Source organism: Chrysoperla carnea (assembly GCF_905475395.1).
Source record: "Chrysoperla carnea chromosome X unlocalized genomic scaffold, inChrCarn1.1 SUPER_X_unloc_4, whole genome shotgun sequence".
In the NCBI taxonomy this organism is placed as follows: Eukaryota; Metazoa; Arthropoda; class Insecta; order Neuroptera; family Chrysopidae; genus Chrysoperla; species Chrysoperla carnea.
In genome coordinates, this window is record NW_025408167.1 from 134,456 (window position 1) to 157,807 (window position 23,352).

The window sequence follows — 23,352 nt, forward strand, 5'->3', positions numbered from 1 at the left end:
TTTCCACCTTTTCCTCTGCCAGTCATTTTAATAAAAAATTATTTACAATATTTTAACGAACGGATAACACGTGTGTTAACCTCACAAGTATTGTAATGTATGTGAGCGCCGGTACAATTGTGCCTTTTTATATAAAGCATTAAAGATTTTTTAAGCCATGCCTATACAATTTGATTAGTCCATACTCTGATAGCTATCCAATAGGATATGACAACAAAAATTTTGAAATTTCATATAAATATAAATACAACACATTTATTTCGCATTTAAACATTTGACTTTGTAGTATCAAATTGTCGAATATAATTTTAAAAATTGTGTGTTTTTTTGTAAAAACATTATTATTTGAAAATGGCTAGAACCAAGCAAACTGCACGTAAATCAACTGGTGGTAAAGCACCAAGAAAACAATTAGCAACGAAAGCTGCACGTAAAAGTGCACCAGCAACTGGTGGAGTAAAAAAACCACACAGATATCGTCCTGGTACAGTAGCTTTACGAGAAATTCGTCGTTATCAAAAAAGTACTGAATTGTTAATTCGTAAATTACCATTCCAACGTTTAGTACGTGAAATTGCACAAGATTTTAAAACCGATTTACGTTTCCAAAGTTCAGCTGTTATGGCATTACAAGAAGCTAGTGAAGCCTATTTAGTAGGTTTATTTGAAGATACCAATTTATGCGCAATTCATGCAAAGCGTGTTACAATTATGCCTAAGGATATACAATTGGCAAGACGTATTCGTGGAGAACGTGCATAAGCGTTTTAAATGACAATTTAAAAAAAAAAAAAACAAATAAGAAATATTTTCGGTCCTATATATAGGACCAACATATATTATTAAATAAGAGTATTATTTTTTATTAAAAAATATATATATATATATATATATAAATTATTGAAATAAAATTAAACATTATTAAAATTTTGTTATAATTATAAGCGATTGCTATTTCTAAAAATAAATAAATTTCATAAAATTTATATTATTTTATATTCATTTGAAATATTAAAAAAACTTCTCGCTTTAAAGTAACCATGATATGAGTTATAAATGCAATAAAATTTTATACAAAAAATAATATTTATTTGTTGACGAATAATATAAAAGGTTTACATTTCTAAATAACATATATTTATATATGGTGTGTAAAAAAAAAGAAAAGAAGAAAAATAATTTATATTTTTAATATAAAAAGGCAACCGCACACAGTGTTCCCAAGCGGTCACCCATCCAAGTACTGACTGTGCCCAATGTTGCTTAACTTCGGTGATCGGACGAGAACCAAATTTCAAAAACAGTTTATTAATCAACATTTAAAAATACAATACATTACATACATAACATATATTACAAAACTTTTATTTACTATTATAGGTTATTAGCCTTAAAAGGCTTTCATCCTAACTTATTTTTCTTTCATGCAGATTGCTGTGTCGCAATTATGCTTATGATATTTAATTTATTTGTTTGAGCAGGTATATGTTAAGTTAATTTTTGTTGATATGCTCTTTACAGGAAAATTTTTAAAAACCTGTTTTATGTTTTAGGCAATAGCTGTGGCAAACTTATATTGCCCATTGCCTATGTGTTTTTGCATGTAAAATTAGATTTAAAAAGAAAAGAAAAAAGAAAAAATTTAATGCCTTGCGTGGGACTTGAACGCCTGGGACGAGAACCGGTGTTTTCAACGTGGTATGGCTGTTGCCAGTAATAAATGAAAATTTTTACAAATATATATTTTTCATAAATATCATTAATATTAAAGTATATTATTAAAATTTTCAATGAAGTAATCAATTTAAATATATACTTATTTATTATACCATATATTTTAAATAAAAATGCAACCGCACACAGTATTCTCAAGTGGCCACCCATCCGTGGTACTGACTGTGGCAAATGTTTCTTAACTATTATTTTATAAAATATTTATACAAAAAATAATTTACTCTTATCAAATATTAATTTGTGGCCTGTATTAAGGCCTATGTTATTTTCATTTTTTAGCAAAAATAATGAAATATTTCAATATATTATTAAAGTAACAGATCATTTCTTTTTTGGTGCTGCTTTTTTAATTTTTGTAGGAGATGATTTGGCAACAGAAGCTTTCTTAGCTTTTGGTGCTTTCGGTTTACGAGCAGGGCTACTTTTGGCAGCGGATTTTGTACTTTTTGCTGGTTTTGCTTTAACTGGTGCTTTTTTTGATGCCGCTGATGATTTTGCAGTAACTTTTTTAGCAGCAGTTGATGATGATGGAGTCGCTTTTTTTGCTTTAGGCTTTTTGGCTGCCAATGATGTAGTTGTGGCTTTCTTTTCTTTTGGTGCCCGTTTACTTTTAGCACTCTTTGCTGAACCTTTTGCTCCACTTTCTTTTTTGGATACTTTTGATTTAGCTGAAGAATTAGATGAAGCGGAAGCAGCCAATTTGAATGAACCAGATGCACCTTTACCTTTAGTTTGTACCAAGGCTCCCTCAGTTACAGCAGCTTTTAAATATTTTTTAATAAATGGTGAAATTTTATCAGAATCCACTTTATAATTTGCAGCTAAATATTTTTTAATTGCTTGTAATGATGAACCACCACGTTCTTTTAAATTTTTAATTGCGTTAACAACCATTTCTGATGTACGTGGATGTGTTGGTTTTGAATGTTGTTTTGTACGTTTAGCACCAGAAGCTGTTGCTTTTTTTGTTGGTGTTGTAGAAGCAGCAGTAACCGCAGTTGCTGCAACAGCTGTAGAATTTTCTTCGGCCATATTTTTTTACTTTATAAAAATAATGTATTTATTATAAATATTTAAATGATAAAATATAATAATTCTATCAAATAAAAAATAAAGGTTTTCAATTATATCATTATTCACAATAATATAAGTCCCTATGTAAGTCAAAGTACCATGTAGAAAACACATAAAAATTAAATAGTATTTCTAATTTACTGTCGTAGTAAACATGATTTATTTTTTCAATTTCTATAATATATAAAATAATAAATTATAAATTTAATAATAATATTTATTTTATAAATTAAAATATATTTAATTTTTTTATTAACAATTATTAATAAACATAGTTTAATATTAATTATTTCAATCATACAAAACAATAATATTTTTAAGGTAAACTTAAAAAGTATATATTTTTATTTTTTATTTAATATCGATTTATTATAAATTATTAGTATATAAATAATTAAAAAATTTAATATATAAATATATATATTATAGTATAAGATTTCATTTTTAGAAAAACTTTTTTTGTCAATAATGAAAACGTATTATTATGAAATGTGTTAATCGAACATTGACAAAATATATTTCATTAGAAAATACTTTTATTTATGCATTAATATCAATAATTAACTATTAAATTAATTTTTTCATAATTATATAAAGAAATTTTATACTGATATAAGTATTTATATATTATAATATTTATTTTAAATATAAAAAAATTTATGACAAAATATATTATTAGAGTATTTGTTGAGATTAATATAAGATTATTTTAAATAAGAATTAATTTATATAATTATTAAAATATTATTAATTTTATGTTATGTAATTTTAATAAAAATAAATAATAATAATAATAAATATACAAATTTTTTAACAATTTAAATTTTATATGATCTAAATAATTTTGTTAAGTACGATATGAGAAATCATTGTAAGCTTCGTTAAGAAACTTTGTAATATAAAATAATAATAATAATATTAAATATATAAATAAATAAAATAAATTTGATATATATTTTTAGTTCATTCTGTGTATAAATCAAAGGATACCGAATAATTGGTAACGGATGCGATATATTATAGTATCGAGTATTAAAACATAATATATAAATTTATCTTGTTATTCAAATTTTTTGTTACTTAACTTATGTATTTAGAAAATTTATAATATTATTTATATAATTGACATAAAATCTTATAAATTGAAATTTTATTAATATGTATCAAAAGAAGAGAGTAACGTATTGATATAATATCAAAGGATACTGATTATTTAAATAACGAATACGTCATATATTGTTTGTGTAACGAAGTTCACTTGGCCATCTAGTTTAAAATAACATTTTCAATAGAAAGTTTATATGCTTTTTTTTTTTTTTTTCTTTAATTATTAAAAAAATAAATTGAAATTTAATTCAATCAAATTTTATAATAATTTTAAAAAAATTTTTCCTTTTAAAAAATATTTTGTGATGTTGTGATAATATGTATTAATACAAGTGCATCCTGATACTTTTATCTCTAGTAAAGGTATGAGTATCATGAACAGTTTTGTTATCTAATGATATTATTTTGATAATATTTTGTGTATATTCTTATAATATTTTGTCTAAATATCATCATAATACAATATTATTTTGATAATATTTTATGAATATTCTTATAATATGTTACCTAAATGTCATCATAATATGATGAATTATTTCCATAATAACATATAAAAAAAGAAAAAAAAAAAAAGAATCATTAATTTATAATTATTTAAATTGATTCTTTAAAAAAATATTATAATATATTATTTATAAAAATAATTTTTACTCTTATTTTAAATAAATTTGTGGCCTTTTATTAAAAGGCCTATGATCGATGTATTATTATTATAAAAATTAATGCAATGTTTTTAATTTATGCTTTCTTTTCAGTTTTCTTTGGTAATAACACTGCTTGAATGTTTGGTAATACACCACCTTGAGCAATTGTTACACCAGATAATAATTTATTTAATTCTTCATCATTACGAATTGCCAATTGTAAATGACGTGGAATGATACGTGTTTTTTTGTTATCACGGGCAGCATTACCAGCTAACTCGAGAACTTCTGCAGCCAAATATTCCATAACAGCAGCCAAATATACTGGGGCACCAGCACCTACTCGTTCAGCATAATTTCCTTTTCGTAATAATCTGTGAATTCTTCCAACAGGAAATTGTAATCCTGCTCGGCTTGATCTTGACTTTGCCTTTCCCTTTACTTTACCACCTTTACCTCGTCCAGACATAGCGAATAAATTTATTTAATTAATATTTTTTTTTGTAAATATAATCACACAGATGTGTACGTTACGGGGATTGTAACATAAATGTTTAAAATGTTATTTGGGTATTTTAATTTATAATATTTATAAAATATAAAACTTTAAAAATAAACCAATCACCTTATAGTATAATTTTTAGCCAATCAGAGAGTAGTATTCATTTTTATTGTTATATCCATCTTCGCGTATATAATACGCTAGTTGTATACACGACACGCTCATACATATACTGACTGGTGTTCTGTAACTATCTGTGTATATTAATTGTTTGTAACAATGCCACCAAAAACAAGTGGAAAAGCAGCAAAAAAAGCTGGCAAAGCTCAAAAAAATATATCAAAGAGTGATAAGAAAAAGAAGAGGAAGCGCAAGGAATCATATGCAATTTACATTTACAAAGTATTAAAACAAGTGCATCCTGATACTGGTATCTCTAGTAAAGCTATGAGTATCATGAACAGTTTTGTTAATGATATTTTTGAACGTATTGCTGCTGAAGCATCACGTTTAGCACATTATAATAAACGTTCAACAATCACAAGTCGGGAAATTCAAACCGCAGTTCGATTATTATTACCTGGTGAATTGGCAAAGCACGCTGTTAGTGAAGGTACTAAAGCTGTTACAAAATATACAAGTTCAAAATAAATAAATCGAAAATATTATTTAATTGATAACATAAAAATACATCAACATATAAAAATGGCTCTCTTTTTAAGAGAGCCATCAAATTTTTTAAATAAGAGTAAATTATTTTTATATATACAAAAAAATAAAATAAACAATTATTAATATCATATTTAATATAAAATTTTATATATTAATAGCTTGAATATATCTATTATTAGTATATCAATATTATTAATTTTAAATATAATAAAGGATATCGCGGAATATATATCGTAAATCAGTGTAATGCAAATGCATTACATTACCTTTATTATTTTCATTTTACATTTACTACTTGTTTATGTACGCTTATAATTATTAGAAAAATATTTTTAATAATTTTAAAAAATAAATGAAATAATAAAAATTTAATAATAAATTATTTATTGAAAGTATAAAAAATGGTATAGCAAAATCTTTATTTTCTTTGATTAAGGCGAAATGTTTTATTAGTTATAAATTCGATAATCTCCTATCGATACTTGTTACTCTTAACTTGTATATATAAAAAATATAATAGTATATTAATTTATAATAAAATTTTTTCAAAAATTCAATAAGTTATTGTAAAATAAAATAGATAATATACAAATTATAATTTATTATTGCAGATATATTACAATAAAAAAAAAAAAATAAATAAAAATATTTGGTAATGTATGTTATAAACAAAATAATTTGTTGTAAACAAATTATATAATATGTTATATTTATTAACAAATTTATTTACTCTTATATAAATAAAATTAGTGGCTTCCCAAAAAGGAAAGCCTGTTTAAATTTATCGGATGTATTAAATATTCTTTAATAAATTTACTAAATATTTTAAGTAAATTATTATATTTTCTTAACCTCCAAAACCATACAAAGTACGACCTTGTCGTTTTAATGCATATACAACATCCATAGCTGTAACTGTTTTACGTTTTGCGTGTTCAGTATATGTAACAGCATCCCGAATAACATTTTCAAGGAATACTTTAAGTACACCACGTGTTTCTTCATAAATTAAACCAGAGATACGTTTTACTCCACCTCGTCGTGCTAAACGACGAATTGCAGGTTTTGTAATACCTTGGATATTATCACGCAAAACTTTTCTATGACGTTTTGCACCCCCTTTTCCAAGACCCTTTCCACCTTTTCCTCTGCCAGTCATTTTAATAAAAAATTATTTACAATATTTTAACGAACGGATAACACGTGTGTTAACCTCACAAGTATTGTAATGTATGTGAGCGCCGGTACAATTGTGCCTTTTTATATAAAGCATTAAAGATTTTTTAAGCCACGCCTATACAATTTGATTAGTCCATACTCTGATAGCTATCCAATAGGATATGACAACAAAAATTTTGAAATTTCATATAAATATAAATACAACACATTTATTTCGCATTTAAACATTTGACTTTGTAGTATCAAATTGTCGAATATAATTTTTAAAATTGTGTGTTTTTTTGTAAAAACATTATTATTTGAAAATGGCTAGAACCAAGCAAACTGCACGTAAATCAACTGGTGGTAAAGCACCAAGAAAACAATTAGCAACGAAAGCTGCACGTAAAAGTGCACCAGCAACTGGTGGAGTAAAAAAACCACACAGATATCGTCCTGGTACAGTAGCTTTACGAGAAATTCGTCGTTATCAAAAAAGTACTGAATTGTTAATTCGTAAATTACCATTCCAACGTTTAGTACGTGAAATTGCACAAGATTTTAAAACCGATTTACGTTTCCAAAGTTCAGCTGTTATGGCATTACAAGAAGCTAGTGAAGCCTATTTAGTAGGTTTATTTGAAGATACCAATTTATGCGCAATTCATGCAAAGCGTGTTACAATTATGCCTAAGGATATACAATTGGCAAGACGTATTCGTGGAGAACGTGCATAAGCGTTTTAAATGACAATTTAAAAAAAAAAAAACAAATAAGAAATATTTTCGGTCCTATATATAGGACCAACATATATTATTAAATAAGAGTATATTATTTTTATTAAAAAATATATATATATATATATATATAAATTATTGAAATAAAATTAAACATTATTAAAATTTTGTTATAATTATAAGCGATTGCTATTTCTAAAAATAAATAAATTTCATAAAATTTATATTATTTTATATTCATTTGAAATATTAAAAAAACTTCTCGCTTTAAAGTAACCATGATATGAGTTATAAATGCAATAAAATTTTATACAAAAAATAATATTTATTTGTTGACGAATAATATAAAAGGTTTACATTTCTAAATAACATATATTTATATATGGTGTGTAAAAAAAAAGAAAAGAAGAAAAATAATTTATATTTTTAATATAAAAAGGCAACCGCACACAGTGTTCCCAAGCGGTCACCCATCCAAGTACTGACTGTGCCCAATGTTGCTTAACTTCGGTGATCGGACGAGAACCGGTGTTTTCAACGTGGTATGGCTGTTGCCAGTAATAAATGAAAATTTTTACAAATATATATTTTTCATAAATATCATTAATATTAAAGTATATTATTAAAATTTTCAATGAAGTAATCAATTTAAATATATACTTATTTATTATACCATATATTTTAAATAAAAATGCAACCGCACACAGTATTCTCAAGTGGCCACCCATCCGTGGTACTGACTGTGGCAAATGTTTCTTAACTATTATTTTATAAAATATTTATACAAAAAATAATTTACTCTTATCAAATATTAATTTGTGGCCTGTATTAAGGCCTATGTTATTTTCATTTTTTAGCAAAAATAATGAAATATTTCAATATATTATTAAAGTAACAGATCATTTCTTTTTTGGTGCTGCTTTTTTAATTTTTGTAGGAGATGATTTGGCAACAGAAGCTTTCTTAGCTTTTGGTGCTTTCGGTTTACGAGCAGGGCTACTTTTGGCAGCGGATTTTGTACTTTTTGCTGGTTTTGCTTTAACTGGTGCTTTTTTTGATGCCGCTGATGATTTTGCAGTAACTTTTTTAGCAGCAGTTGATGATGATGGAGTCGCTTTTTTTGCTTTAGGCTTTTTGGCTGCCAATGATGTAGTTGTGGCTTTCTTTTCTTTTGGTGCCCGTTTACTTTTAGCACTCTTTGCTGAACCTTTTGCTCCACTTTCTTTTTTGGATACTTTTGATTTAGCTGAAGAATTAGATGAAGCGGAAGCAGCCAATTTGAATGAACCAGATGCACCTTTACCTTTAGTTTGTACCAAGGCTCCCTCAGTTACAGCAGCTTTTAAATATTTTTTAATAAATGGTGAAATTTTATCAGAATCCACTTTATAATTTGCAGCTAAATATTTTTTAATTGCTTGTAATGATGAACCACCACGTTCTTTTAAATTTTTAATTGCGTTAACAACCATTTCTGATGTACGTGGATGTGTTGGTTTTGAATGTTGTTTTGTACGTTTAGCACCAGAAGCTGTTGCTTTTTTTGTTGGTGTTGTAGAAGCAGCAGTAACCGCAGTTGCTGCAACAGCTGTAGAATTTTCTTCGGCCATATTTTTTTACTTTATAAAAATAATGTATTTATTATAAATATTTAAATGATAAAATATAATAATTCTATCAAATAAAAAATAAAGGTTTTCAATTATATCATTATTCACAATAATATAAGTCCCTATGTAAGTCAAAGTACCATGTAGAAAACACATAAAAATTAAATAGTATTTCTAATTTACTGTCGTAGTAAACATGATTTATTTTTTCAATTTCTATAATATATAAAATAATAAATTATAAATTTAATAATAATATTTATTTTATAAATTAAAATATATTTAATTTTTTTATTAACAATTATTAATAAACATAGTTTAATATTAATTATTTCAATCATACAAAACAATAATATTTTTAAGGTAAACTTAAAAAGTATATATTTTTATTTTTTATTTAATATCGATTTATTATAAATTATTAGTATATAAATAATTAAAAAATTTAATATATAAATATATATATTATAGTATAAGATTTCATTTTTAGAAAAACTTTTTTTGTCAATAATGAAAACGTATTATTATGAAATGTGTTAATCGAACATTGACAAAATATATTTCATTAGAAAATACTTTTATTTATGCATTAATATCAATAATTAACTATTAAATTAATTTTTTCATAATTATATAAAGAAATTTTATACTGATATAAGTATTTATATATTATAATATTTATTTTAAATATAAAAAAATTTATGACAAAATATATTATTAGAGTATTTGTTGAGATTAATATAAGATTATTTTAAATAAGAATTAATTTATATAATTATTAAAATATTATTAATTTTATGTTATGTAATTTTAATAAAAATAAATAATAATAATAATAAATATACAAATTTTTTAACAATTTAAATTTTATATGATCTAAATAATTTTGTTAAGTACGATATGAGAAATCATTGTAAGCTTCGTTAAGAAACTTTGTAATATAAAATAATAATAATAATATTAAATATATAAATAAATAAAATAAATTTGATATATATTTTTAGTTCATTCTGTGTATAAATCAAAGGATACCGAATAATTGGTAACGGATGCGATATATTATAGTATCGAGTATTAAAACATAATATATAAATTTATCTTGTTATTCAAATTTTTTGTTACTTAACTTATGTATTTAGAAAATTTATAATATTATTTATATAATTGACATAAAATCTTATAAATTGAAATTTTATTAATATGTATCAAAAGAAGAGAGTAACGTATTGATATAATATCAAAGGATACTGATTATTTAAATAACGAATACGTCATATATTGTTTGTGTAACGAAGTTCACTTGGCCATCTAGTTTAAAATAACATTTTCAATAGAAAGTTTATATGCTTTTTTTTTTTTTTTTCTTTAATTATTAAAAAAATAAATTGAAATTTAATTCAATCAAATTTTATAATAATTTTAAAAAAATTTTTCCTTTTAAAAAATATTTTGTGATGTTGTGATAATATGTATTAATACAAGTGCATCCTGATACTTTTATCTCTAGTAAAGGTATGAGTATCATGAACAGTTTTGTTATCTAATGATATTATTTTGATAATATTTTGTGTATATTCTTATAATATTTTGTCTAAATATCATCATAATACAATATTATTTTGATAATATTTTATGAATATTCTTATAATATGTTACCTAAATGTCATCATAATATGATGAATTATTTCCATAATAACATATAAAAAAAGAAAAAAAAAAAAAGAATCATTAATTTATAATTATTTAAATTGATTCTTTAAAAAAATATTATAATATATTATTTATAAAAATAATTTTTACTCTTATTTTAAATAAATTTGTGGCCTTTTATTAAAAGGCCTATGATCGATGTATTATTATTATAAAAATTAATGCAATGTTTTTAATTTATGCTTTCTTTTCAGTTTTCTTTGGTAATAACACTGCTTGAATGTTTGGTAATACACCACCTTGAGCAATTGTTACACCAAATAATAATTTATTTAATTCTTCATCATTACGAATTGCCAATTGTAAATGACGTGGAATGATACGTGTTTTTTTGTTATCACGGGCAGCATTACCAGCTAACTCGAGAACTTCTGCAGCCAAATATTCCATAACAGCAGCCAAATATACTGGGGCACCAGCACCTACTCGTTCAGCATAATTTCCTTTTCGTAATAATCTGTGAATTCTTCCAACAGGAAATTGTAATCCTGCTCGGCTTGATCTTGACTTTGCCTTTCCCTTTACTTTACCACCTTTACCTCGTCCAGACATAGCGAATAAATTTATTTAATTAATATTTTTTTTTGTAAATATAATCACACAGATGTGTACGTTACGGGGATTGTAACATAAATGTTTAAAATGTTATTTGGGTATTTTAATTTATAATATTTATAAAATATAAAACTTTAAAAATAAACCAATCACCTTATAGTATTATTTTTAGCCAATCAGAGAGTAGTATTCATTTTTATTGTTATATCCATCTTCGCGTATATAATACGCTAGTTGTATACACGACACGCTCATACATATACTGACTGGTGTTCTGTAACTATCTGTGTATATTAATTGTTTGTAACAATGCCACCAAAAACAAGTGGAAAAGCAGCAAAAAAAGCTGGCAAAGCTCAAAAAAATATATCAAAGAGTGATAAGAAAAAGAAGAGGAAGCGCAAGGAATCATATGCAATTTACATTTACAAAGTATTAAAACAAGTGCATCCTGATACTGGTATCTCTAGTAAAGCTATGAGTATCATGAACAGTTTTGTTAATGATATTTTTGAACGTATTGCTGCTGAAGCATCACGTTTAGCACATTATAATAAACGTTCAACAATCACAAGTCGGGAAATTCAAACCGCAGTTCGATTATTATTACCTGGTGAATTGGCAAAGCACGCTGTTAGTGAAGGTACTAAAGCTGTTACAAAATATACAAGTTCAAAATAAATAAATCGAAAATATTATTTAATTGATAACATAAAAATACATCAACATATAAAAATGGCTCTCTTTTTAAGAGAGCCATCAAATTTTTTAAATAAGAGTAAATTATTTTTATATATACAAAAAAATAAAATAAACAATTATTAATATCATATTTAATATAAAATTTTATATATTAATAGCTTGAATATATCTATTATTAGTATATCAATATTATTAATTTTAAATATAATAAAGGATATCGCGGAATATATATCGTAAATCAATGTAATGCATTTGCATTACATTACCTTTATTATTTTCATTTTACATTTACTACTTGTTTATGTACGCTTATAATTATTAGAAAAATATTTTTAATAATTTTAAAAAATAAATGAAATAATAAAAATTTAATAATAAATTATTTATTGAAAGTATAAAAAATGGTATAGCAAAATCTTTATTTTCTTTGATTAAGGCGAAATGTTTTATTAGTTATAAATTCGATAATCTCCTATCGATACTTGTTACTCTTAACTTGTATATATAAAAAATATAATAGTATATTAATTTATAATAAAATTTTTTCAAAAATTCAATAAGTTATTGTAAAATAAAATAGATAATATACAAATTATAATTTATTATTGCAGATATATTACAATAAAAAAAAAAAAAATAAATAAAAATATTTGGTAATGTATGTTATAAACAAAATAATTTGTTGTAAACAAATTATATATATGTTATATTTATTAACAAATTTATTTACTCTTATATAAATAAAATTAGTGGCTTCCCAAAAAGGAAAGCCTGTTTAAATTTATCGGATGTATTAAATATTCTTTAATAAATTTACTAAATATTTTAAGTAAATTATTATATTTTCTTAACCTCCAAAACCATACAAAGTACGACCTTGTCGTTTTAATGCATATACAACATCCATAGCTGTAACTGTTTTACGTTTTGCGTGTTCAGTATATGTAACAGCATCCCGAATAACATTTTCAAGGAATACTTTAAGTACACCACGTGTTTCTTCATAAATTAAACCAGAGATACGTTTTACTCCACCTCGTCGTGCTAAACGACGAATTGCAGGTTTTGTAATACCTTGGATATTATCACGCAAAACTTTTCTATGACGTTTTGCACCCCCTTTTCCAAGACCCTTTCCACCTTTTCCTCTGCCAGTCATTTTAATAAAAAATTATTTACAATATTTTAACGAACGGATAACACGTGTGTTAACCTCACAAGTATTGTAATGTATGTGAGCGCCGGTACAATTGTGCCTTTTTATATAAAGCATTAAAGATTTTTTAAGCCACGCCTATACAATTTGATTAGTCCATACTCTGATAGCTATCCAATAGGATATGACAACAAAAATTTTGAAATTTCATATAAATATAAATACAACACATTTATTTCGCATTTAAACATTTGACTTTGTAGTATCAAATTGTCGAATATAATTTTAAAAATTGTGTGTTTTTTTGTAAAAACATTATTATTTGAAAATGGCTAGAACCAAGCAAACTGCACGTAAATCAACTGGTGGTAAAGCACCAAGAAAACAATTAGCAACGAAAGCTGCACGTAAAAGTGCACCAGCAACTGGTGGAGTAAAAAAACCACACAGATATCGTCCTGGTACAGTAGCTTTACGAGAAATTCGTCGTTATCAAAAAAGTACTGAATTGTTAATTCGTAAATTACCATTCCAACGTTTAGTACGTGAAATTGCACAAGATTTTAAAACCGATTTACGTTTCCAAAGTTCAGCTGTTATGGCATTACAAGAAGCTAGTGAAGCCTATTTAGTAGGTTTATTTGAAGATACCAATTTATGCGCAATTCATGCAAAGCGTGTTACAATTATGCCTAAGGATATACAATTGGCAAGACGTATTCGTGGAGAACGTGCATAAGCGTTTTAAATGACAATTTAAAAAAAAAAAAAACAAATAAGAAATATTTTCGGTCCTATATATAGGACCAACATATATTATTAAATAAGAGTATATTATTTTTATTAAAAAATATATATATATATATATATATATATATTATTGAAATAAAATTAAACATTATTAAAATTTTGTTATAATTATAAGCGATTGCTATTTCTAAAAATAAATAAATTTCATAAAATTTATATTATTTTATATTCATTTGAAATATTAAAAAAACTTCTCGCTTTAAAGTAACCATGATATGAGTTATAAATGCAATAAAATTTTATACAAAAAATAATATTTATTTGTTGACGAATAATATAAAAGGTTTACATTTCTAAATAACATATATTTATATATGGTGTGTAAAAAAAAAGAAAAGAAGAAAAATAATTTATATTTTTAATATAAAAAGGCAACCGCACACAGTGTTCCCAAGCGGTCACCCATCCAAGTACTGACTGTGCCCAATGTTGCTTAACTTCGGTGATCGGACGAGAACCGGTGTTTTCAACGTGGTATGGCTGTTGCCAGTAATAAATGAAAATTTTTACAAATATATATTTTTCATAAATATCATTAATATTAAAGTATATTATTAAAATTTTCAATGAAGTAATCAATTTAAATATATACTTATTTATTATACCATATATTTTAAATAAAAATGCAACCGCACACAGTATTCTCAAGTGGCCACCCATCCGTGGTACTGACTGTGGCAAATGTTTCTTAACTATTATTTTATAAAATATTTATACAAAAAATAATTTACTCTTATCAAATATTAATTTGTGGCCTGTATTAAGGCCTATGTTATTTTCATTTTTTAGCAAAAATAATGAAATATTTCAATATATTATTAAAGTAACAGATCATTTCTTTTTTGGTGCTGCTTTTTTAATTTTTGTAGGAGATGATTTGGCAACAGAAGCTTTCTTAGCTTTTGGTGCTTTCGGTTTACGAGCAGGGCTACTTTTGGCAGCGGATTTTGTACTTTTTGCTGGTTTTGCTTTAACTGGTGCTTTTTTTGATGCCGCTGATGATTTTGCAGTAACTTTTTTAGCAGCAGTTGATGATGATGGAGTCGCTTTTTTTGCTTTAGGCTTTTTGGCTGCCAATGATGTAGTTGTGGCTTTCTTTTCTTTTGGTGCCCGTTTACTTTTAGCACTCTTTGCTGAACCTTTTGCTCCACTTTCTTTTTTGGATACTTTTGATTTAGCTGAAGAATTAGATGAAGCGGAAGCAGCCAATTTGAATGAACCAGATGCACCTTTACCTTTAGTTTGTACCAAGGCTCCCTCAGTTACAGCAGCTTTTAAATATTTTTTAATAAATGGTGAAATTTTATCAGAATCCACTTTATAATTTGCAGCTAAATATTTTTTAATTGCTTGTAATGATGAACCACCACGTTCTTTTAAATTTTTAATTGCGTTAACAACCATTTCTGATGTACGTGGATGTGTTGGTTTTGAATGTTGTTTTGTACGTTTAGCACCAGAAGCTGTTGCTTTTTTTGTTGGTGTTGTAGAAGCAGCAGTAACCGCAGTTGCTGCAACAGCTGTAGAATTTTCTTCGGCCATATTTTTTTACTTTATAAAAATAATGTATTTATTATAAATATTTAAATGATAAAATATAATAATTCTATCAAATAAAAAATAAAGGTTTTCAATTATATCATTATTCACAATAATATAAGTCCCTATGTAAGTCAAAGTACCATGTAGAAAACACATAAAAATTAAATAGTATTTCTAATTTACTGTCGTAGTAAACATGATTTATTTTTTCAATTTCTATAATATATAAAATAATAAATTATAAATTTAATAATAATATTTATTTTATAAATTAAAATATATTTAATTTTTTTATTAACAATTATTAATAAACATAGTTTAATATTAATTATTTCAATCATACAAAACAATAATATTTTTAAGGTAAACTTAAAAAGTATATATTTTTATTTTTTATTTAATATCGATTTATTATAAATTATTAGTATATAAATAATTAAAAAATTTAATATATAAATATATATATTATAGTATAAGATTTCATTTTTAGAAAAACTTTTTTTGTCAATAATGAAAACGTATTATTATGAAATGTGTTAATCGAACATTGACAAAATATATTTCATTAGAAAATACTTTTATTTATGCATTAATATCAATAATTAACTATTAAATTAATTTTTTCATAATTATATAAAGAAATTTTATACTGATATAAGTATTTATATATTATAATATTTATTTTAAATATAAAAAAATTTATGACAAAATATATTATTAGAGTATTTGTTGAGATTAATATAAGATTATTTTAAATAAGAATTAATTTATATAATTATTAAAATATTATTAATTTTATGTTATGTAATTTTAATAAAAATAAATAATAATAATAATAAATATACAAATTTTTTAACAATTTAAATTTTATATGATCTAAATAATTTTGTTAAGTACGATATGAGAAATCATTGTAAGCTTCGTTAAGAAACTTTGTAATATAAAATAATAATAATAATATTAAATATATAAATAAATAAAATAAATTTGATATATATTTTTAGTTCATTCTGTGTATAAATCAAAGGATACCGAATAATTGGTAACGGATGCGATATATTATAGTATCGAGTATTAAAACATAATATATAAATTTATCTTGTTATTCAAATTTTTTGTTACTTAACTTATGTATTTAGAAAATTTATAATATTATTTATATAATTGACATAAAATCTTATAAATTGAAATTTTATTAATATGTTATCAAAAGAAGAGAGTAACGTATTGATATAATATCAAAGGATACTGATTATTTAAATAACGAATACGTCATATATTGTTTGTGTAACGAAGTTCACTTGGCCATCTAGTTTAAAATAACATTTTCAATAGAAAGTTTATATGCTTTGTTTTTTTTTTTTTTTTTAATTATTAAAAAAATAAATTGAAATTTAATTCAATCAAATTTTATAATAATTTTAAAAAAATTTTTCCTTTTAAAAAATATTTTGTGATGTTGTGATAATATGTATTAATACAAGTGCATCCTGATACTTTTATCTCTAGTAAAGGTATGAGTATCATGAACAGTTTTGTTATCTAATGATATTATTTTGATAATATTTTGTGTATATTCTTATAATATTTTGTCTAAATATCATCATAATACAATATTATTTTGATAATATTTTATGAATATTCTTATAATATGTTACCTAAATGTCATCATAATATGATGAATTATTTCCATAATAACATATAAAAAAAGAAAAAAAAAAAAAGAATCATTAATTTATAATTATTTAAATTGATTCTTTAAAAAAATATTATAATATATTATTTATAAAAATAATTTTTACTCTTATTTTAAATAAATTTGTGGCCTTTTATTAAAAGGCCTATGATCGATGTATTATTATTATAAAAATTAATGCAATGTTTTTAATTTATGCTTTCTTTTCAGTTTTCTTTGGTAATAACACTGCTTGAATGTTTGGTAATACACCACCTTGAGCAATTGTTACACCAGATAATAATTTATTTAATTCTTCATCATTACGAATTGCCAATTGTAAATGACGTGGAATGATACGTGTTTTTTTGTTATCACGGGCAGCATTACCAGCTAACTCGAGAACTTCTGCAGCCAAATATTCCATAACAGCAGCCAAATATACTGGGGCACCAGCACCTACTCGTTCAGCATAATTTCCTTTTCGTAATAATCTGTGAATTCTTCCAACAGGAAATTGTAATCCTGCTCGGCTTGATCTTGACTTTGCCTTTCCCTTTACTTTACCACCTTTACCTCGTCCAGACATAGCGAATAAATTTATTTAATTAATATTTTTTTTTGTAAATATAATCACACAGATGTGTACGTTACGGGGATTGTAACATAAATGTTTAAAATGTTATTTGGGTATTTTAATTTATAATATTTATAAAATATAAAACTTTAAAAATAAACCAATCACCTTATAGTATTATTTTTAGCCAATCAGAGAGTAGTATTCATTTTTATTGTTATATCCATCTTCGCGTATATAATACGCTAGTTGTATACACGACACGCTCATACATATACTGACTGGTGTTCTGTAACTATCTGTGTATATTAATTGTTTGTAACAATGCCACCAAAAACAAGTGGAAAAGCAGCAAAAAAAGCTGGCAAAGCTCAAAAAAATATATCAAAGAGTGATAAGAAAAAGAAGAGGAAGCGCAAGGAATCATATGCAATTTACATTTACAAAGTATTAAAACAAGTGCATCCTGATACTGGTATCTCTAGTAAAGCTATGAGTATCATGAACAGTTTTGTTAATGATATTTTTGAACGTATTGCTGCTGAAGCATCACGTTTAGCACATTATAATAAACGTTCAACAATCACAAGTCGGGAAATTCAAACCGCAGTTCGATTATTATTACCTGGTGAATTGGCAAAGCACGCTGTTAGTGAAGGTACTAAAGCTGTTACAAAATATACAAGTTCAAAATAAATAAATCGAAAATATTATTTAATTGATAACATAAAAATACATCAACATATAAAAACGGCTCTCTTTTTAAGAGAGCCATCAAATTTTTTAAATAAGAGTAAATTATTTTTATATATACAAAAAAATAAAATAAACAATTATTAATATCATATTTAATATAAAATTTTATATATTAATAGCTTGAATATATCTATTATTAGTATATCAATATTATTAATTTTAAATATAATAAAGGATATCGCGGAATATATATCGTAAATCAGTGTAATGCAAATGCATTACATTACCTTTATTATTTTCATTTTACATTTACTACTTGTTTATGTACGCTTATAATTATTAGAAAAATATTTTTAATAATTTTAAAAAATAAATGAAATAATAAAAATTTAATAATAAATTATTTATTAAAAGTATAAAAAATGGTATAGCAAAATCTTTATTTTCTTTGATTAAGGCGAAATGTTTTATTAGTTATAAATTCGATAATCTCCTATCGATACTTGTTACTCTTAACTTGTATATATAAAAAATATAATAGTATATTAATTTATAATAAAATTCTTTCAAAAATTCAATAAGTTATTGTAAAATAAAATAGATAATATACAAATTATAATTTATTATTGCAGATATATTACAATAAAAAAAAAAAAAATAAATAAAAATATTTGGTAATGTATGTTATAAACAAAATAATTTGTTGTAAACAAATTATATAATATGTTATATTTATTAACAAATTTATTTACTCTTATATAAATAAAATTAGTGGCTTCCCAAAAAGGAAAGCCTGTTTAAATTTATCGGATGTATTAAATATTCTTTAATAAATTTACTAAATATTTTAAGTAAATTATTATATTTTCTTAACCTCCAAAACCATACAAAGTACGACCTTGTCGTTTTAATGCATATACAACATCCATAGCTGTAACTGTTTTACGTTTTGCGTGTTCAGTATATGTAACAGCATCCCGAATAACATTTTCAAGGAATACTTTAAGTACACCACGTGTGTTTCTTCATAAATTAAACCAGAGATACGTTTTACTCCACCTCGTCGTGCTAAACGACGAATTGCAGGTTTTGTAATACCTTGGATATTATCACGCAAAACTTTTCTATGACGTTTTGCACCCCCTTTTCCAAGACCCTTTCCACCTTTTCCTCTGCCAGTCATTTTAATAAAAAATTATTTACAATATTTTAACGAACGGATAACACGTGTGTTAACCTCACAAGTATTGTAATGTATGTGAGCGCCGGTACAATTGTGCCTTTTTATATAAAGCATTAAAGATTTTTTAAGCCACGCCTATACAATTTGATTAGTCCATACTCTGATAGCTATCCAATAGGATATGACAACAAAAATTTTGAAATTTCATATAAATATAAATACAACACATTTATTTCGCATTTAAACATTTGACTTTGTAGTATCAAATTGTCGAATATAATTTTTAAAATTGTGTGTTTTTTTGTAAAAACATTATTATTTGAAAATGGCTAGAACCAAGCAAACTGCACGTAAATCAACTGGTGGTAAAGCACCAAGAAAACAATTAGCAACGAAAGCTGCACGTAAAAGTGCACCAGCAACTGGTGGAGTAAAAAAACCACACAGATATCGTCCTGGTACAGTAGCTTTACGAGAAATTCGTCGTTATCAAAAAAGTACTGAATTGTTAATTCGTAAATTACCATTCCAACGTTTAGTACGTGAAATTGCACAAGATTTTAAAACCGATTTACGTTTCCAAAGTTCAGCTGTTATGGCATTACAAGAAGCTAGTGAAGCCTATTTAGTAGGTTTATTTGAAGATACCAATTTATGCGCAATTCATGCAAAGCGTGTTACAATTATGCCTAAGGATATACAATTGGCAAGACGTATTCGTGGAGAACGTGCATAAGCGTTTTAAATGACAATTTAAAAAAAAAAAAAACAAATAAGAAATATTTTCGGTCCTATATATAGGACCAACATATATTATTAAATAAGAGTATATTATTTTTATTAAAAAATATATATATATATATATATATATATAAATTATTGAAATAAAATTAAACATTATTAAAATTTTGTTATAATTATAAGCGATTGCTATTTCTAAAAATAAATAAATTTCATAAAATTTATATTATTTTATATTCATTTGAAATATTAAAAAAACTTCTCGCTTTAAAGTAACCATGATATGAGTTATAAATGCAATAAAATTTTATACAAAAAATAATATTTATTTGTTGACGAATAATATAAAAGGTTTACATTTCTAAATAACATATATTTATATATGGTGTGTAAAAAAAAAGAAAAGAAGAAAAATAATTTATATTTTTAATATAAAAAGGCAACCGCACACAGTGTTCCCAAGCGGTCACCCATCCAAGTACTGACTGTGCCCAATGTTGCTTAACTTCGGTGATCGGACGAGAACCGGTGTTTTCAACGTGGTATGGCTGTTGCCAGTAATAAATGAAAATTTTTACAAATATATATTTTTCATAAATATCATTAATATTAAAGTATATTATTAAAATTTTCAATGAAGTAATCAATTTAAATATATACTTATTTATTATACCATATATTTTAAATAAAAATGCAACCGCACACAGTATTCTCAAGTGGCCACCCATCCGTGGTACTGACTGTGGCAAATGTTTCTTAACTATTATTTTATAAAATATTTATACAAAAAATAATTTACTCTTATCAAATATTAATTTGTGGCCTGTATTAAGGCCTATGTTATTTTCATTTTTTAGCAAAAATAATGAAATATTTCAATATATTATTAAAGTAACAGATCATTTCTTTTTTGGTGCTGCTTTTTTAATTTTTGTAGGAGATGATTTGGCAACAGAAGCTTTCTTAGCTTTTGGTGCTTTCGGTTTGAGCAGGGCTACTTTTGGCAGCGGATTTTGTACTTTTTGCTGGTTTTGCTTTAACTGGTGCTTTTTTTGATGCCGCTGATGATTTTGCAGTAACTTTTTTAGCAGCAGTTGATGATGATGGAGTCGCTTTTTTTGCTTTAGGCTTTTTGGCTGCCAATGATGTAGTTGTGGCTTTCTTTTCTTTTGGTGCCCGTTTACTTTTAGCACTCTTTGCTGAACCTTTTGCTCCACTTTCTTTTTTGGATACTTTTGATTTAGCTGAAGAATTAGATGAAGCGGAAGCAGCCAATTTGAATGAACCAGATGCACCTTTACCTTTAGTTTGTACCAAGGCTCCCTCAGTTACAGCAGCTTTTAAATATTTTTTAATAAATGGTGAAATTTTATCAGAATCCACTTTATAATTTGCAGCTAAATATTTTTTAATTGCTTGTAATGATGAACCACCACGTTCTTTTAAATTTTTAATTGCGTTAACAACCATTTCTGATGTACGTGGATGTGTTGGTTTTGAATGTTGTTTTGTACGTTTAGCACCAGAAGCTGTTGCTTTTTTTGTTGGTGTTGTAGAAGCAGCAGTAACCGCAGTTGCTGCAACAGCTGTAGAATTTTCTTCGGCCATATTTTTTTACTTTATAAAAATAATGTATTTATTATAAATATTTAAATGATAAAATATAATAATTCTATCAAATAAAAAATAAAGGTTTTCAATTATATCATTATTCACAATAATATAAGTCCCTATGTAAGTCAAAGTACCATGTAGAAAACACATAAAAATTAAATAGTATTTCTAATTTACTGTCGTAGTAAACATGATTTATTTTTTCAATTTCTATAATATATAAAATAATAAATTATAAATTTAATAATAATATTTATTTTATAAATTAAAATATATTTAATTTTTTTATTAACAATTATTAATAAACATAGTTTAATATTAATTATTTCAATCATACAAAACAATAATATTTTTAAGGTAAACTTAAAAAGTATATATTTTTATTTTTTATTTAATATCGATTTATTATAAATTATTAGTATATAAATAATTAAAAAATTTAATATATAAATATATATATTATAGTATAAGATTTCATTTTTAGAAAAACTTTTTTTGTCAATAATGAAAACGTATTATTATGAAATGTGTTAATCGAACATTGACAAAATATATTTCATTAGAAAATACTTTTATTTATGCATTAATATCAATAATTAACTATTAAATTAATTTTTTCATAATTATATAAAGAAATTTTATACTGATATAAGTATTTATATATTATAATATTTATTTTAAATATAAAAAAATTTATGACAAAATATATTATTAGAGTATTTGTTGAGATTAATATAAGATTATTTTAAATAAGAATTAATTTATATAATTATTAAAATATTATTAATTTTATGTTATGTAATTTTAATAAAAATAAATAATAATAATAATAAATATACAAATTTTTTAACAATTTAAATTTTATATGATCTAAATAATTTTGTTAAGTACGATATGAGAAATCATTGTAAGCTTCGTTAAGAAACTTTGTAATATAAAATAATAATAATAATATTAAATATATAAATAAATAAAATAAATTTGATATATATTTTTAGTTCATTCTGTGTATAAATCAAAGGATACCGAATAATTGGTAACGGATGCGATATATTATAGTATCGAGTATTAAAACATAATATATAAATTTATCTTGTTATTCAAATTTTTTGTTACTTAACTTATGTATTTAGAAAATTTATAATATTATTTA

The 23,352-nt window shown here is 24.1% G+C and overlaps 3 non-coding genes across 3 annotated transcripts; all 3 read right to left on the reverse strand.

The window, feature by feature from the left end:
- Window positions 1-8,065: 8,065 nt before the first annotated feature.
- On the reverse strand, window positions 8,066-8,184 carry LOC123304316. Its single transcript, XR_006536347.1, has one exon. It is a non-coding gene; the product is annotated as a 5S ribosomal RNA (ribosomal RNA).
- Window positions 8,185-14,540: 6,356 nt separating this feature from the next.
- Window positions 14,541-14,659, reverse strand: LOC123304317. Its single transcript, XR_006536348.1, has one exon. It is a non-coding gene; the product is annotated as a 5S ribosomal RNA (ribosomal RNA).
- A 6,363-nt stretch (window positions 14,660-21,022) lies between these two features.
- On the reverse strand, window positions 21,023-21,141 carry LOC123304318. Its single transcript, XR_006536349.1, has one exon. It is a non-coding gene; the product is annotated as a 5S ribosomal RNA (ribosomal RNA).
- Between the last annotated feature and the right edge of the window lie 2,211 nt (window positions 21,142-23,352).